This window comes from Hylobates moloch, unplaced genomic scaffold (assembly GCF_009828535.3).
Source record: "Hylobates moloch isolate HMO894 unplaced genomic scaffold, HMol_V3 SCAFFOLD_17, whole genome shotgun sequence".
In the NCBI taxonomy this organism is placed as follows: Eukaryota; Metazoa; Chordata; class Mammalia; order Primates; family Hylobatidae; genus Hylobates; species Hylobates moloch.
In genome coordinates, this window is record NW_026652292.1 from 38,368,317 (window position 1) to 38,387,598 (window position 19,282).

Genomic DNA, 19,282 nt, shown 5'->3' on the forward strand with positions numbered 1-19,282 from the left:
GTGCTGGGATTACAGGCATGAGCCACCGTGCCTGGCCAAAAATATTTAGGACAGTTAATTCTTCTTGTTGAATTGGACGCTTTATTAAGTAATGTCATTATCAAATAATGCCATTCTTTGTCCTTTTAGATCATTGTTGGTTTAAGTTTTGTTTTGTCTGAAATGAGAATAGCAACCCCTGCTCTTTTTTGTTTTCCATTTGCTTGACAGATCTTTTTCCATCCCTTTACCTTTAACCTGTAAGAATCATTGCATGTGAGATGAGTATCTTGAAGACAACATGAAATTGGGTCTTACAATGTGATTTTTTATATTGCCTGTCTGTTAATAAATTGTTGGAGTTATTTTTATTCTTAATCGTTTTGCCTTTTAGTTTTCTTAGGAAAGATACAAGTGGTTTACACATCACAATTACAATATTAGTGTCACCCTCATTTTAGTTTCCTTTCCTTTTAATTCAAAAAACCGCCTTTAGCATTTCTTGTAGAACAGGTCTGGTACAGATAAATTCCCTCAGATTTTGTTTGTCTGTGAGTTTTTATTTCTCCTTCATTTTCTAAGTATAGTATTCTTTATTGGTAATTTTTTACTTTAGCACTCAATATATTTTCCCACTGCCCCCAGGCCATAACATTTCTGCTGAGATGTCTGCTGCTAGGTGTATCAGATTTCCTTTATATATTATTTGCTTCTTTTTTTACTTTCAGGATTATCTCCTTGTCTTTGATCTTTGAGAGTTTGATTATAAAATATCTTGGGAAATTTTTATTTGGGTTGCATCTGATTGTAACTTTTGATCTTCCTGAATGTGGATGCTTACATCTTTCTGTATGGTTTAAAAGTTTTCTGTTATTGTTTTTTTAAATAAACTTTCTACTACATTGTCCTTCTCAGTTCTGTATTTCACTCCAATAACCCAAATGTTTGATCTTTTAATGTTGTCCCATAGATCTTATAAGCTTTGTTTTCTCCTTTGTGTTATTTTTCTGTTCTTTCCTCTGACTGCATTTTCAAATAGTCTGCCTTTGAGCTCACTAATTCTTTTTTCTGTCTGATAAATTTTGCTGCTGATTCTCTCTCTGCTTCATTTTCTATTTTATTAATTGTCTTTTTCAATTCAGGGATTTCTGCTTGATGTTTTGAAATTATTTCAATGTCTCTCCTAAATTTCTGAATTGGTTATTTGTATTTTCTTGATCTTTGTTGAACTTTCTTAAAACAGCTGTTTAGAGTTCTTTCTTTCAGAGATCACACATCTTCATTACTTTAAGTTTAGTCCCTCATACTTTATTGGTCCATTTGAAGTCATATTTCCCTGAATGTTCTTGATGCTTATGGACATGTGACATTGTTTATGTATTGAAGGATTAAATATTTATTTTAGTCTTCACAGTCTGGCTTTGTTTGTGACTATCCTTCTTCAGACATCCTTCTAGTGATCCTAAGCAGACTGACTGTTGAGTTCTCTGAACCTATGAACACTGCAGCGATCTCAGCACTGAAGGGCCCTCTAAGTCCAAGCTTGCCATGTGTCTTATGAGAAGTCTGAGGTTGACATGTCTTTCCAGCCAGATGAACCTGGGAAAGATCCAAGGCTATGAGCAAACACTGGACAAATACCTGAGTCCAGAAGACTGCCTCAGTGGCTCATACTGGCATACCTCCCAGCAGGTATCTACACGAGTAGGATAGATTCCTGACTGCAGTGAGATGGGCTGGGGTTAAGACTGAGATCCCTCAGAATATGCTGTGGAAATGAGGTTGGTGGGACTGTTTTATTGGTTCAGATTGTTAGGTACCACCCAGCAGGTTCCTGCAAAAGCTGGGTAGGTAGATTCTTGATTGCAACAGGGGAGGCCAGAGCTGGGACTGGTGTCTCTGGGAATCTGCTGTGGGATGGAGATTGGTGAACCTATCAGGGTGGCTCAGATTCCCGGGCTGCAAGGTGTAGGTGAGACTCCCTTTGGATCCTTCTGCAAGCAGCTATAAGCAGGAAGCTCAGCTGAGGGCACACTGGAGCTGAGTCACAAGGCAACTTTCAAGTTTTTTCCTGTGACTGCTACCAATGGACAGGGAAGCCTTTCTGCCAAGGCACTAGTGTGCGTGATTCTTTCTGGACCCTTTGGCAGATGGTTTTGGTTGTAGGTTCAAGGCAAACAGTTTTCTACCCAAGCCCCTTAGAGAACCAGGCTGCTTTTGAGCTTGAGCCTGGGAGCAAGCTTGGAGGATTAGTGTCCCAAGTATTGGTCTGCATTCTCAAAATGACCCTTCAAGGACTTGGACTCCAGTAGGATTTCACAAACTTCTATCTGAATCCTGAGGCTCCCATAAAGAGACTTTTGTCTCTGGATGTATACAGAAATTTTTTTCTTATGGGGGTATATGAGCAGGTTACCTTCCATCATCTTGGTAACTTAGGTGCAGTATTTTATATATGATCACAAATATTTTCATCTGCCCAAACAAGGACCAAAAAAGACAAGTTACCTTTTTATCTCCCTAAGAAGGTTTTTTTTTTTTAAACTTTCACTGAGGTATTGTCTTTCAATGTGTCTAGCTCTATGTTGAGAACTCAGTTCCAACTGTACAACCTTTATGGGAATTTTTTCCTCGAGCCAATAAAACCAAGTCTCTAGGTTCCTCTTATCAGATAATGTCCTTGAGGCATAGATTCAGGTATAGAACTTCTTTTTTTCTAATCTCTGAAGAGTTCCTTAACTTTTAAAAACTCAGTTATATAAATAAAAAGAAATCTTCTGACATTTTATTCAGCATTCTTAGGTATTTTTTCTTGGGAGTTTTTTCAGGAAATCTAATTTGTTATTTTTTCTCCCAGTTTCTTATGTAGTTATCTCCTATTCTTTAACTTATAGATTAAAATTCACCTCCTCAGTGAGGCCTTTGTAAATAACTCTAGCTCAAGCAACCAACCGCCTCTATCCCATATAGTTCATTTTCTATCACTTGCTGAATTTATATTATTTACATATTAATTCATTAATTTCTTAAATTTAATAAAAAATATATATGCATAAATATAGAAATTTGTTTAATTAATTTATTTACTAACATGGCCATTTTTTAGTTGCCATATGCTAGTCAGAATGTTGAAAAGTACTGGGACTTTGACTCATTCATAGCAGTATCCTTAGGATTTATAAAACTGTCTGATACATGTTGCTATTCATTAAGTACTTGTTTAATGAATGAATCATCCAATAAGTAAGTGAGCACATAGATGGTTGTTTACCAAAGGGCTTTTTATTTGATATCTCTTAAATAAACAGATCCTTATCTATTTGACAAACATTAGGGTTAAAGCAAGGGTTACGACTAAAGCCAAATTCTTACGAATAGCTTTATTTATAATTTAGAAATAAATGTGTTAATTAGCATTAAGGAGCCAAGCTGAAAATCATGTGAAAGAATTACCATGCAAACCACTTACCAATAAATTTATATTCAAATTTAGAAGAATTTTGTAAAAAAAAATGTTAAAGCACTAAGGAATTAGGTAACAGGAAGAGTTCAGAGGGTTCAGAAGAAGATAAAATGATGGGGAAATTTGGAACTTCTTAGAGATTAGTAAAATGGTTGTGACTAAAATGCTGATAGAAATATAGACCATAATGGTCATACTGAGGTCTCAGATAGTGTGGGCGTTCAGTCAGGCTGGTGGGAAAAATTTTAGTTATAATAGCCACAAACCCTCTTGGAAGGCCTGAGAGTTTGTACAACTTCTGTAATACATCTGGCTGAAGGCAGCCTGATCCCCTTTAAATTAACCTTTAGTTAATTTATTTAACTAAAGGTTATTAACTAACTAATTTAGTTAGTTAATAACCTTTAGTTAAATAAATTAGAGTAGAAACAAAGGAATGTGGGGAATTTATCTAACTTGTTTATACATGTGGTCTTAAGACTAACCTTTGTTCTACAGTGGGTGCTTAATTACTTTCTACTCGGGAAGTCCGTAATGTCAATTACCCTCTAGTGGTGTTGGCTCAAGCCTTTGTCAATTAATTTTACTGAATAAATGCGAGTATCACTGGCTGCTCGGGGCCCTGTCACAACTGTTTACAGCACTCTGTGTGGAGTCTTAAGCAGCCCAGAAACTCAACTAGACTGGCAAAGCAGAATATCTGTATGTCAGTGTACTTTATTCATCCATCGTTGGGTCAGGTTCTACAGGACAGACCCTCGCAAAATAGAAATGAACTGACTGGGACTTGGAGCAAAGGTCACCCTTGTTATGCTGTAGCAAAGAACTTAGCTCCATTGCGTCCATGCCCTAGGGCTTTGTGGAAGGCCAAACTTAAGAATACTGAACTATAGTACCTGGTGGAAGAAATTTCCAAGCAGCAAAGTCTTCAAGAAGTGGAATGGCTACTTTTAACAGCTTACAATTAGATACTGCAGCAAAAAAAATATCTAAAGGTGGAATTTTCAATCAAGAGGGGAGCTGAGTGTAAACATTTGGAAAATGCACAGACTGGTAGAGAATGAAAGAGCATTTCAGGAGAAAAATCCAAGGATGCAGCTGAGAACTTTTGCTAGAGATTGGCATGGCTAAAATACAGCCAGGTGCTAATAGTCAAGACAATGGGGTAAAAAAAAGCCCTGAAAGCTTTTCAGAAATCTTCAAGGCAGCCCCTCCCATCACAGGTACAGAGGCCTAGGAAGACAGAATGGTTTCACGGGACAGGCCCAGGGCGTCACTTCCCTGTACCACCTCAGAATGCTGTGTACCACCTTGGGATGCTGTTCCTTGCATCCTAGCTGGTCCAGCTCTTGCCACAGCTCAAAAGGCCCCAACTATTGCTTGGGCCACCACACTGGAGAGCTCAAGTAGTAAGTCTTAGTGACGTCCATGTGGTGTTAAGTCTGTAGGCTTGCAAAATGCAAGAATGGTGGAAATGTGGCAGTTTCCACCTAGATTTCAGAGGATATATCAGAAAGTCTGTGTGCCTAGGCAGAAACCTGACATGAGGTGCTTTGCATGTAGCCTGTGGAACCATGAGCCAAAGAAAGCTCTTTGTTTAAAAAATAAAAGCTTAAGTTTGTTTACTATAACTATTTCTGACAACAGTATTCAATTTTTACTTTTACTTTTTAAAGCCCAAAATCTGATCCAAACTTGGTAGATTAAAAAAAATATTCTAGAAAGGTGATGTAGTCTATTTTTAACTCATTATTTTTAAGCTGTAGTATTGTTTTCAGGTGAACCATTCTCTGCTCTGATTAAAGATTGCTCCATTTGCTACCATTTCATTTCTTCCAATTTGAAATTTAGAGCATGATGTTCAAGACGAATAGTGCTGTCTATAATTTTGTAAGCTCTTCTTCCCCCTTTCAGTGCTTTTGTGCTTGCAACTCTCTCTGCCTGCCTTATTTCATAACAGCTACTCATCTCTAAGAATCCAGATTACAAGACACCCTGTTTAAGATTCTTTACCTCTCTGTTCAAGTGTCTTTTCTGTGTGCTTCGCAACTCCCTTTTACTCATCTCTATCACAACATTTATGACAATGTATTGTAATGTCTATGTGCTTACCTGTGTCCTTCACTGTGACCTCTTACAAAACTCCAGAAGGGTCTCTGATCTCTGGATGCCCAGCACCTAGTAAAAGGCCCTGCACAGACCAGATATTCAACAAATATTTATTGAATTGATAATGGCCAATCTACATTCTTAAGAATAATTTCACTAATAAGAAATAGAGAACTCTCCAAATTTCATATATTAATGAGATGTGAAGCCAGCTGGGCTTCTGGGTCAGATGGGGCCTTGGAGAACTTTTCTGTCTAGCTAAAGGATTGTAAATGCACCAATCAGCACTCTGTGTCTAGCTAAAGGTTTGTAAATGTACCAATCAGCACTCTGTCAAAACGGACCAATTAGCACTCCCTAAAATGGACCAATCAGCACTCTGTAAAATGGGCGAATCAGCTCTCTCTAAAATGGACCAATCAGCAGGATGTGGATGGGGCCAAATAAGGGAATAAAAGCAGGCCACCCAAGCCAGCAGCAGCAACATGCTCATGTCCCCTTCTGTGCTGTGGAAGCTTTGTTCTTTCGCTCTTCGCAATAAATCTTGCTGCTGCTCACTCTTTGGGTCTGTACCACTTTTATGAGCTGTAACACTCACTGCGAAGGTCTGCAGCTTCACTCCTGAAGCCAGTGAGACCATGAGCCCACCAGGAGGATCAAACAACTCTGGACATGCCACCTTTAAGTGCTGTAAAACACTCACTGTGAAAGTCTGCAGCTTCACTCCTGAAGTCACTGAGACCATGAACCCACTGGAAAGAAGAAACTCCAGACATGTCCAAACATCAGAAGGAACACACTCCAGACACACCATCTTTAAGAACTGTACCATTCACTGCGAGGGTCTGTGGCTTCATTCTTGAAGTCAGTGAGACCAAGATCCCACGAATTCTGAACACATTTTGGCAACCACAAAGGGATCATCACCTATCACCAAGTGGTAAGACTATTGCCTATTGCCAAGTAGTGAGTACCATCAGACCCCTTTTGCTTGCTATTCTGTCCTATTTTTCCTTAGAATTCAGGGGCTATATACTGGGCACCTGTCAGCCAGTTAAAAGCAACTAGCATGGCAGCCAGATAAAGACACGGGTATCAGGCTTTCTGGGAAACGGCTCTCTAACAACCCCTGACACTTCGGAGTTGGGAGCATTGGTTTGCCTGGAACCAGCTTCCACTTTTCCTGTACTTCTGGACTGGGCCAAGGGTCAACAGAGAGTAAAGCCATTCAGCTCCAGGTTCCCAACAACAAGTTGGTTGCCCCTGTGGCCATGAGCGGAACTCTCAAAGGCATGTCACCCAAGTGAGACTCGCACATCTATTCTACTTACCCTGACTCTTGCCTCCTGGGTCCTAATGCCTGCTAGACAGACTTCCTCTAGCTTATCTTCTCCAAGGCTAGTCCCACTTCTAAGGATCACTCCCTGTCTCTGGTGCTTTTCTAGTTTCTCCTATAAGAATGATTTCTATTATAAACTTCAGGACTCTGTTACCTTCTTTTGGCACATGGGCTCACCAATCAGAAACAAATAATTTTTGCCCAAAGCCCCATCATAGGGGAGACTATCTGGAATTTTAGGATACCTCCTCAGACTAGCAGGCCTAGCAAAAGCTATTCCTGAAGCTGGGATATGGGGAGCCTCAGAAATTGTATTCTTCCTATTCATATAAGTGAGGACAAAAGGTGTCACTCTTCCAACCCTGGAGATCCCTTCCCTCTCTCACAGTATGGCCCTCCACTTCATTTTTGGGGCATAACATCTTTATAAGACACAGGTAAGTTTCCAATACTAACAGGAGAATGCTTAGGACTCTAACATGTTTTTGAGAATGCATTGGTAAGGGCCACTAAATCCGATTTTTCTCAGTCCTCTTTGTGGTCTAGGAGGACAGGCAAGGGTGCAGGTTTTTGAGAATGCATCGGTAAGTGTTACTAAATCTGACCTTCCTTGGTCCTCCTTGTGGTCTGGGAGGAAAACTAGTGTTTCTGCTGCTGCATCGGTGAGCACAACTATTCCAATCAGCATGGTCCAGGGACCATTGCAGGTTCTTGGGCAGGGGTTGTTTCTGCTGCTGCATCAGTGAGCACAACTATTCCAATCAGCAGGGTCCTGGGACCATTGCAGGTTCTTGGGCAGGGGGAGAAACAAAACAAAACAAAAACCACAGGTGGTTTTATCTTTCAGATGAGAAACACTCAGACATCAACAGGCTCACCCTTGAAATGCATCCTAAGCCATTGGGACCAATTTGACCCACAAACCCTGAAAAAGAGGCAGCTCATTTTTTTCTGCACTATGGCCTGCCCCCAATATTCTCTCTCTGATGGGGAAAAATGGCCACCTGAAGAAGAATAAATTACAATACTATCCTGCAGCTTGACCTTTTCTGTAAGAGGGAAGGCAAATGGAATGAAATACCTTATGTCCAAGCTTTCTTTTCATTGAAGGAGAATACACAAATAATGCAAAGCTTGCAATTTACATCCCACAGGAGGACCTCTCAGCTTACCCCCATATCCTAGCCTCCCTATAGCTCCCCTTCCTATTAATGATAAGCCTCCTCTAATCTCCCCTGCCCAGAAGGAAATAAGCAAAGAAATCTCCAAAGGCCCACAAAAACACCCGGGCTATCAGTTATGTCCCCTTCAAGCTGTAAGGGAAGAGGAATTTGGCCCAATCTGAGTACATATCCCCTTCTCCCTCTCTGATTTAAAGCAGATCAAGGCGGACCTGGGGAAGTTTTCAGATGATCCTGACAGGTACATAGATGTCCTAAGGGGTCTAGGGCAAACCTTCGACCTCACTTGGAGAGATGTCATGCTACTGTTAGATCAAACTGTGGCCTTTAATGAAAAGAACGCAGCTTTAGCTGCAGCCCGAGAGTTTGGAGATACCTGGTATCTTAGTCAAGTAAATGATATAATGACAGCCAAAGAAAGCGACAAATTCCCTACCAGTCAGCAAGCCGTCCCCAGTATGGATCCCCACTGGGACCTTAACTCAGATTATGGGGACTGGAGTCATAAACATCTGTTGATTTGTGTTCTAGAAGGACTAAGGAGAATTAGGAAAAAGCCCGTGAATTATTCAATGATGTCCACCATAACTCAGGCAAAGGAAGAAAATCTTTCCACTTTCATCGAGGGCTATGGGAGGCCTTAAGGAAATATACTTCCCTGTGACCCGATTCCTTCAAGGGGCAAGTGCCAGCTCATGTCATCACCCTCACTTATCCCCAGGTTTGTTTAACCATTGAGGGCCAGGAAATTGACTTCCTCCTGGACACTGGTGTGGCCTTCTCAGTGTTAATCTCCTGTCCTGGACTACTGTCCTCAAGATCCGTTACCATCCAAGGAATCCTGGGACAGCCTGTAACCAGGTATTTCTCCCACATCCTCAGTTGTAATTGGGAGACTTTGCTCTTTTCACATGCGTTTCTTGTTATGCCTGAAAGTCCCACACCCTTATTAGGGAAGGATATATTGGCCAAAGCTAAAGCTATTATCTACATGAATATGGGGAACAAGTTACCCATTTGTTGTCCCCTACTTGAGAAGGGAATCAACCCTGAAGTCTGGGCACTGGAAGGACAATTTAGAAGGGCAAAAACTGCCTGCCCAGTCCAAATCAGGCTAAAAGACCCCATCACTTTTCCTTATCAAAGGCAATATCCCTTAAGGCCTGAAGCTCATAAAGGATTACAGGATATTTTAAACATTTAAAAGCTCAAGGCTTAGTAAGGAAATGCAGCAGTCCCTGCAACACTCCAATTCTATGAGTACAAAAACCGAATGGTCAGTGGAGACTAGTGCAAGATTTTAGACTCATGAATGAGGGAGTAATTCCTCTATATCCAGTTGTACCCAACCCCTATACCCTACTCTCTCAAGTACCAGAGAAAGTAGAATGGTTCATGGTTCCGGACCTCAAGCATGCCTTCTTCTGTATTCCCCTGCACTCTGACTTCCAGTTTCTCTTTGCCTTTGAGGATCCCACAGACCGCACGTCCCAACTTACGTGGATGGTCTTGCCCCAAGTGTTTAGGGATAGCCCTCACCTGTTTGGTCAGGCACTGACCTAGGATCTAGGCCACTTCTCAAGTCCAGGCACTCTGTTCTTTCAGTATGTGAAGACTTTTGGCTACCAGTTCGGGAGCCTCATGCCAGCAGGCTACTCTAGATTTCTTGAACTTTCTAGCTAATCAAGGGTACAAGGTGTCTAGGTTGAAGGCCCAGCTTGGCCTACAGCAGGTCAAATATCTAGGCATAATCTTAGCCAGAGGGACCAGAGCCCTCAGCAAGGAACGAATACAGCCTATACTGGCTTATCCTCACCCTAAGACATTAAAACAGTTGCAGGGGTTCCTTGGAATCACTGGCTTTTGCTGACTATGGATCCCCAGATACAGCAAGAGAACCAGGCCCCTCTATATTCAAATCAAGGAAACCCAGAGGGCAAATACTCATCTAGTAGAATGGGAACCAGAGACAGAAACAGCCTTCAAAACCTTAAAGCAGGCCCTAGTACAAGATCCAGCTTTAAGCCTTCCCACAGGACAAAACTTCTCTTTATGTGTCACAGAGAGAGCAGGGATAGCTCCTGGAGTCCTTACTCAGACTTGTGGGACAACCCCACAACCAGTGGCAAACCTAAGTAAGGAAATTGATGTAGTAGCAAAAGGCTGGCCTCACTGTTTAAGGGTAGTTGCAGCAGTGGCTGTCTTACTGTCAGAGGCTATCAAAATAATACAAGGAAAGGATCTCACTGTCTAGACTACTCATGATGTAAATGGCTTACTAGGTGCCAAAGGAAGTTTATGGCTATCAGACAACGGCCTGCTTAGATACCAGGTGCTACTCCTTGATGGACCGGTGCTTCAAATACACATATGTGCGGCCCTTACCCCTGCCGCTTTTCTCCCAGAGGATGGGGAACCAATCGAGCATGACTGCCAATAAATTATAGTCCAGACTTATGCCGCCCAAGATGATCTCTTAGAAGTCCCCTTAGCTAATCCTGACCTTAACCTATATACCAATGGAAATTCATTTGTGGAACATGAGATGCAAAGGGCAGGTTATGCCATAGTTAGTGATGTAACCATACTTGAAAGTAAGCCTCTTCCTCCAGGGACCAGCACCCAGTTAGCAGAACTAGTGGCACTTAGCTGAGCCTTAGAATTGGGAAATGGAAGAAGAATAAATGTGTATACAGATAGCAAGTATGCTTATCTAATCCTACATGCCCATGCTGCAATATGGAAAGAAAGGGAGTTCCTAACCTCTGGGGGAACTGCCACTGAGTATCACAAGGAAACCATGGGGTTATTGCATGCAGTGCAAAAACCCAAGGAGGTGGCAGTCTTACACTGCTGAAGCCATCAAAAAGGGAAGGAGAGGGGAGAACAGCAGCATAAGTGGCTGGCAGAGGCAGGGAAAGACCAGCAGAAAGGAATGAGAGAAAGAGACAGAAAGTCAGAGAAAGAGAGAGAGAGGAAGAAACAGAGAGACAAAGAGAAGGAGACAGTGGAAGAGACAGAGAGACAGAAAGTCAGATGGAAAGAGAGGAAGAGACAAAGAGGGAGTCAGAGAGAAAGAGACAGACAAACAAGGAGTCAAAGAAAGACAGAAAGAGAGGCAGTAAAGAAAAAACAGTGTACCCTATTCCTTTAAAAGCCAGGGTAAATTTCTGTCTACCCCACCAAGGCATATTCTTCTTACATGGAACTTCAACTGATATCTGCCTCTCAGACAGTTTACAAGAAATAACGAAATCTCTCCTTACTCTACAATCCCAAATAGATTCTTTGGCCGCAGTGACTCTCCAAAATCGCCTAGGCCTAGACGTCCTCACTACTGAGAAAGGAGGACTCTGCACCTTCTTAGGGGAAGAGTGTTGTTTTTACACTGACCAGTCAGGGATAGTACGAGACGCTGCCCAGCATTTACAGGAAAAGTCTTCTGAAATCAGACAATGCCTTTCAAACTCTTATACCAACCTCTGGAGTTGGGCAACATGGCTTCTCCCCTTTCTATGTCCCATGGCAGCCATCTTGCTGTTACTCGCCTTTGGGCACTGTATCTTTAACCTTCTTGTCAAATTCGTTTCCTCTAGAATCAAGGCCATCAAGCTACAGATGGTCTTACAAATGGAACCCCAAATGAGTTCAACTAACAACTTCTACCGAGGACCCCTGGACCAACCCACAGGCCCTTCCACTGGCCTAAAGAGTTTCCCTCTGGAGAACACTGCCACTGCAGGGCCCCTTCTTTGCCCCATCCAGCAGGAAGTAGCTAAGTGGTCATTGGCCAAATTCCCAACAGCAGTTGGGGTGTCCTGTTTAGAGGGGGGATTGAGACGTGAAGCCAGCTGGGCTTCTGGGTCAGGTGGGGACTTGGAGAACTTTTCTGTCTGGCTAAAGAATTGTAAATGCACCAATCAGCACTCTGTGTCTAGCTAAAGGTTTATAAACACACCAATCAACACTCTGTAAAAATGGACCAATCAGCACTCTGTAAAACAGACCAATCAACTCCCTGTAAAATGGACCAATCAGCAGGATGTGGGTGGGGCCAAATATGGGAATAAAAGCAGGCCACCCAAGCCAGCAGTGGCAACCTACTGGGGTCCGCTTCCACGCTGTGAAACCTTTGTTCTTTCACTCTTCACAATAACTCTTGCTGCTGCTCACTGTTTGGGTCTGTTCCACCTTTATGAGCTGTAACACTCACTGTGAAGGTCTGCAGCTTCACTCCTGAAGCCAGCGAGACCACGAACCCACCAGGAGGAATGAACGACTCCAGACATGCCGCCTTTAAGAGCTGTAACACTCACTGCAAAGGTCTGCAGCGTCACTCCTGAAGTCAGCGAGACCATGAACCCACCAGAAGCAATAAACTCCACACACGTCCAAACATCAGAAGGAACAAACTCCGGACACGCCATCTTTAAGAACTGTACCACTCACCGCGAGGGTCCGCGGCTTCATTCTTGAAGTCAGCGAGAACAAGAACCCACTAAATCCTGACACATTAATAGGACACATAACTTTGAAATATGAAATAGAGATTTATAAGCCTAGAGGTTGAATGGATTAGCTTGAAATTTATTTTCTTCCATCATTGACATGGAACCATTTCTAAGAAAAATAGATACTTGAAGCTTATGGATAGAACAGGAATATAAAAATGTGTATTTCCAAAAAAAAAAAATTTATATATCCATCTTCTGGAGTATGTGATAGATTTTAGAGCTGAGAGGCTTAGTGCAATGGGAAGAGTGCCACACTCTTCAGGTAAGTGTAGCTTGAAGATGTGGCCCCTGGGGCATAGTCCTTGCAAAAAAAAGATGCCTCTTTCACATCTTGAAAAGACATTCTAAGTATTCAGAGAGGCCAAAGATTGAAAAGAACAGAGACAAAATAGATTATCTGTGCCACCGTCATATCTACTGCTCTTAGTAACTTGAAACACAAATTTTGTCTAACTACAAAACACATAGCTGAGCAAGTCTTGCTTTTCTTTTTCTGACTTTCTTTAAAATTGTGTTAGAAGAGAACATCTCTTACTATGTAACAGAATGTCCTTTAATGGAGCCTGGTGGAAAAACGAAACCTGGTGGAAAGATGCCGAAGAATATAAATAGTATGTATTTGACTTACAAAAATTAATATATGGTCCCCATTAAGTTTAAAAGTAATAGAGCATAAATACTAGAAGAAAATGTCAGTGCCATCTTTATTTTGCAAGTGAGGATACATATTAAGTATGTATTGAGATCTCAAAAACCTTGATTTCCTGAGAACATCAGAAATGTAAACAAGTAATGTAAAGCATGATGAAAATACATGATGTAATTGATTGAAAATAAATCAGTGTTGTAATTTGCTAACATTGCACTTGCATTTTATAGGGAAAATATCTCTTTATCCATGATGGCAATCATCAAAATGTCCTTACTCATCAGTGATAAAGTATATATTGGCATATATATACATGGAAAGCAGGCTCTTGATGAATTACATGTTCAATATATTGAAAGTAGATAAATACAGTGATTTAAAAAAATGAAAATTTTCTAGATTACCAAACTGTAAGTTCTAAGGAACACTGAGAAGTCATTATATAACCCCTGCCTTTGAAATGGATGATGCTTAAAACAGTCTCAGAGAGCGACACTCCTGTTATAGTTCCACAATTACTGAAGCAGATATCATAATTCCCTTCAATCAGAAAATCCTCCATGTTCTAATGAGTTATGAACAGGACATGTGCATAAAGCCATTCCATTTCTTCTTAAAGATAATCATATAATTTCTATCCCAAAGCAAAATAATATTAATGAATAATAATAATAAAATTTTATTTCCTATAAAATTCTTCCATATACTTGTTAGGGTTATTTTATCCTCATAAAAGCCCAGCATGGAAATTACACTTTCCTTGTTTTACATTTGGAATGCCCAACATTTGGTGAGGGCTTAAGTCATTGGATTTGGAGACAAAGGGAGGATAGGTTAATCACATACTTGCCCATGAGAAATAATAAGGAGCCTTCTGTTCCAGTTGTGGAATGGTGTTTGGCAACACTGGCTCCTAACTCTCCTAGGATGAATTATTTTAAGAGAGAAAATAGAATTTTTGTTTTTAAGTAGGTAGCCCATTATATAACTGACATTATCCTAGGTATTTTACATGTTATGCTATTCATTTACACAGTGATCCTTCCCTGTGATTAAAGCAAGCTGATATAATCTCAATAATACTTGTGCCCCTGAAATCACAAATGAGAGGTTAGATACAGCAAATGCCTAAAACACATAGGTTTGAGGCATAGATAATTTGATGAACAAAAGCTTTTAAAGAGATTGCAAAGGGTGGCTTGCAGCTGTGCACAAGTTTACTATGAGACTATGTAAAAATATCAAAATAATTCATTTCCACAATGTTCTCTTTATCTGAATTTCCTTTCATGTTTCAGAGAAGGCAATTAACACAGAGATACAGAAATTGCCTGTTGGCAGCTATCCTATCCTTTGAGCCAATTAATTTTTGCTGTTTTTTTTTTTAAAGGCATTTGATTAAGATTCATTCTTCACAAACATCAAGTTGGAACAGCCACTTTATTTGTATCCAAGTCATCCATTCAAACAGGCACTTGAGATGGAGAGGATTTATTCTTTATTTTTTTATTGTAGTTAACATGAATTGGTGTCATTGATGTTTAGCTCAAAGAGACATTTTTCTTAAGTAAAGAAATGCTATTTTATCACTTTAAATCATGAGTAGGTTTCATTCATAGAATTTTACTACTTAAAAAATAAAAGAAAACCTTCAAGTCCAGTGTAGAATAAGCCTCCTAAAGTAGGGGCTGAACTCTGAGAGAAAACCAGTAATTGTTTCAATTCGCTGATTAAGCAAAGGCAGTGTATTCCAGTGGGAAAAAGTTAATTGTTAAGCCATTTTTTTTTTAATTTTTGAGATAAACCACCACAACTATGGCAATCTCTGAAACTGATGAAATTTATATAATTTTACAATAGAAATAATTTCAGAATCCTTTTAGTGCAATTCCTCCCAAATATAGTATGTAAACTGAGGGGGCTAGTGTGTTTAGTATAACATCATAGGGTATATGAATTTTCTAAAAGAAATTTTAAACTATTTTCATTTTGTTGATCACATCTAGTATAATATAAACATATTGGGGACTATGAGAGGGCCTTCTATAAAGATCCTTAGTTTCAGTGGTCATATTTGCATTTCTGTTTTTGACAGTATGCTCAGCCAAGAAATCTTAAATGATATCACAGTGCATGCCATTAATAAATGTGGCATAGAAGATTAAACTGATAAAATTAGTAGGAGCACTGAATCTTTATGAGGCACACAAAACAGATATACCACACTAAACCCCTATTTCCAATGCAAACAGGTACCTTGCATGAATTTGGTTTTGCACATTATTAACTTGCAACAATTAATTAGCAGTTAAGTATGGAGAAGGAAGATACCTCTGATGAAAAATATTTCTGTTCTGAGTTCAGTAAAATATTATCTAGATACCATTTAATACATATTTCAATAAATCTACAATGCTTATTACCAAGTAACAGAGAAAGATTTAAAATATTATCAAGTAAAAACTTACTACTACTGCCATTAGAGAATTGTCTGCCAGCTGAGTTTTAGTTAAGAATGAGAGCTGATAGTCCTATACTGGCCAAAAAAAGCCTTGACGTTATTAATGACATTTTGTATATAACATACTTAAACAATACCAACAGTATGCTCTGAATTTGTATAGTTGAAGATAAAATACAGGAACAGACTAAATACAGAAACAAGCCTTGGGCTATATCTTTTTGTTTTTGAATTCAACATCAGTCATCTAGCTCCAGAAATAAAACAAATGTATCACATTAATGCTGTAAATTTAAATTTTATTTTGGCATTGGTTAATTTAGTTAAGTTTGCTTTGCTTTTATAGTTTTATTAGAGCTAATCACATAACGAATCTACAAACACTTTTAAATGGAGTATCTTTCATTAATATTAAAATACAAGTGATTTTGGTCAACAACAAGAGTCTGGAAGAAATGTTTTCCTTTTAAAGGCATCTGTAGCTGAGAAAGGCTTGTCTACCAATGATTCATTTACTCCCTGTTGTAGACGGGCTTTCCTACAAACAGAGACATAAAACTGGATTCTTGTTGAGGAAGTGATTTCAGAAGAGGGAGAGTGAAAAGAGAATGATGGAGCAGGGGGAGGAGGTAAGCAAGGATGTGGTCTCCGCTGGAGACCAGCTGGAACCAATCTGGTCCACCGGAAGCTACAGAACATGAATTCCACCACAGTTTTCCCAATGTCAGCAGGGGTTGCAGGCTGGGGTGATTACAGAGGTTCCCATTAAAAGAAGGGAAATGACTGTGAGCCTCTTACAGCTGCTAAGGCATGCGAACTGGGGATAGGTGTTCCCGTTTAGTATGGTGAATCTGGGCAGAGCAACAATAAGGCCTCTTGTAGTATCCACCTTGCAATTCTGAGATCCACTTGCCTCTCAGATTAAGTTAACTCCATCTAGGCACAGATTTTCCAGGTTTCTGAAAGGTAAATTTTCTGGGAAAACTTACAAGGAGATTATTTAGATAAACGACATCTCTTGCTGCTGCAATTGACTGGTTCTCAGATAGTCATTATCTATCTCCTCTACCTCCTGTTCTCGACTGCCCTCTCCCTTGGCTAGCACCTCTGCTGGACTAATTGGCTTCCCTTGTGGCAGCTGAGGCTCTAGTTATCATGCCTTTACCAATTTATGGTTACTAGAGCTGCTCATTATAGTGAAATTGGTCATGGAAATACAAAGAATAGTCCAGCGAATTACCTTGCTTGCATTAGATGGCGATAGCTCTACCTCTTCCTGCTGACCAGGATCAATTACCCCTGCCAGTTGAGAAACTATTTTTTGTCTAATGGCCTACAGTTTTGAGGAGCCCAAAGTAATTAGGAATCAGCCAGAGCTTTACTGGGATTTTCCGTGCCTCCTGATAGAAGAATCCACTCTTAGAAAACCAGGACAAGTAGAGCCTGAAAGCAGGAGCAAGGAAAGAAAAATTTCCTGAGTGGGTGTCTGGGGGGAATGATGAGTAGAACCACTCTTACTTTCACCCTTTGGTTTTCTTGCATTCTACTTACTGTAGACATAGCACTATTTAGTGTCGTTGGTTTAGGGTAAATACTTCATCCTGAAGGATAAGGCATATACTGCATCCTTGCAAAGTGACTTCTTTGAGATGGAGCTTCAATTAAGCACTAAAGACTTCCCACTACCCTATCAAGGCATAAGCTTCTGAGTGACTTAGTGTATGGTGGGATCAACAAATAGATCCCATGGCTATATGCTGCCACTGAACATCTTTTGCCATAAATTTTATCTTTATGGCAATGCTATTTGTGTGAAATCATACATGAGAAACTCTGAGCCCTTGGAGTGGTGATAGTTGGGCAGTGTGGTCAGGGACTGGCATTTGATTGACAGTCTGGATGAAGTATTGCTCCTTGCAATGCAGAAGGGGTTCTGGGTAATCAACTTGCGACCAAATGACTTATGGGTCTCTTTGAAGAATGATACTGTGTTCTCACTGTTGCTATCTGTTGCTAGCATATTGGACATTCAATGGTGGCAGCAGCTGGTCAGCTGTCATGAGAGGGAACCCTTGCTGTTTGGGTCCTTACATGGCTCTTACCTCAACTAGAATTGCTTCTCTATTCTAGAGCCCATTGCACAAGCAGAGTTGGCAAGAACAGACGCTGGCTGCCATCTACTGGCCAAGTCCTTTTGTCAACTTTATAATTTAGTTTCTCTTCCATGATGAATGCCCTCTTGTGAGCAATGACTTATGACACAAAGATCATTATGTATTGTATTCACTTTCACAGTTCCATCCCAATGCTTCTTTCTCAGATGTCCTTGTCCCTAACCTAATATTTTTCCTTTCAGGTCTCTAACCAACCATACAAGCTATTTATAATGTTCATGAGTCAATTTTTACCCTTACTGTAAAATACTTCTTTGTCTTCTCAATGTAAATGACAAGACGCAGTGCTTAAGTTCCTTCCAGTGGAAGATTTTCACTCATCACTGTCTTCAGCACCATCCCTGGGTGGAATGTGGCATAATAGCCGTTCATTTTCAGCTTGTACCCACATACCAAGACAACCCACCTTTGAACAAACCTCAGGCTTTTTTTTCTGTACTACCAGATTTAAATAAAATCTGGGATCCTTTTTTCTTTTATTCTGGTAGGTATGGAAAAGAACACTTTCTCAGATCAGCGGGCATATACTACATAATAAGAATTCATGTTAATGTGATCTGGTAAATATATCACAACTGGCATACCAACTGCAGTTGGGGCTACAGTTGGTTAAACTCCAGTAGTCCTTCGTTATGTTTTGATCTGTAGAATTTTTGCAGGAACTACATTGATGAAGTAAGTGACGGAAATGACAGGGATCATCACCCCTGCATGTTGGCCTTTCCCACTGTATTAGTTCACTCTCACATTGTTTTAAAGAAATATCTGAAACTGAGTAATTTATAAACAAATGAATTTTAATTGGCTCAAGTTTCTGCAGGATGTACAGGAAGCATGAGGCTGGCATCTGCTCAGCTTCTAGGGAGGCCTCAGGAAACTTGCAATTATGTTGGAAGGGAAAGAGTGACGAGGCACGTCACATGGCCAGAGCAGGAAAAAAAGTGGGGAGAGGTGCAAAAAGTGAAGGTGAAGGTAGACCAGCTGAAACTGGATCCATGATTAGCTTTTTCCCCTCCCCACCACCCTTTTTGCTTCACTTTTAAACAACCAGATCTCATGAGACCTCTCTCATCAACAGGAGGACAACACCAATGAGATAGTGCTAAACCATTCATGAGAAATCTGCCCCCATTATCCAATCACCTCCCACCAGGCCCCCCTCCAACATTGGGAATTACATTTCAACATGAGATTTAGGGAGGGACACACATCAAAACTATGTCACCCACAATAAATGCTATTACTCTATAGGTTATGGCACCAATATGAGAATTCTGCCAATGGTTAAGGTTATTTATTCTGATTATATGTTCAGAAACCAGAAAAATAACAGCTGGGTAGAAATATGAAATAGACCTGAACAAGGGCTCTGTTGATTATCAGAGGATTACCTGAGACTGGGTAATTTATAAA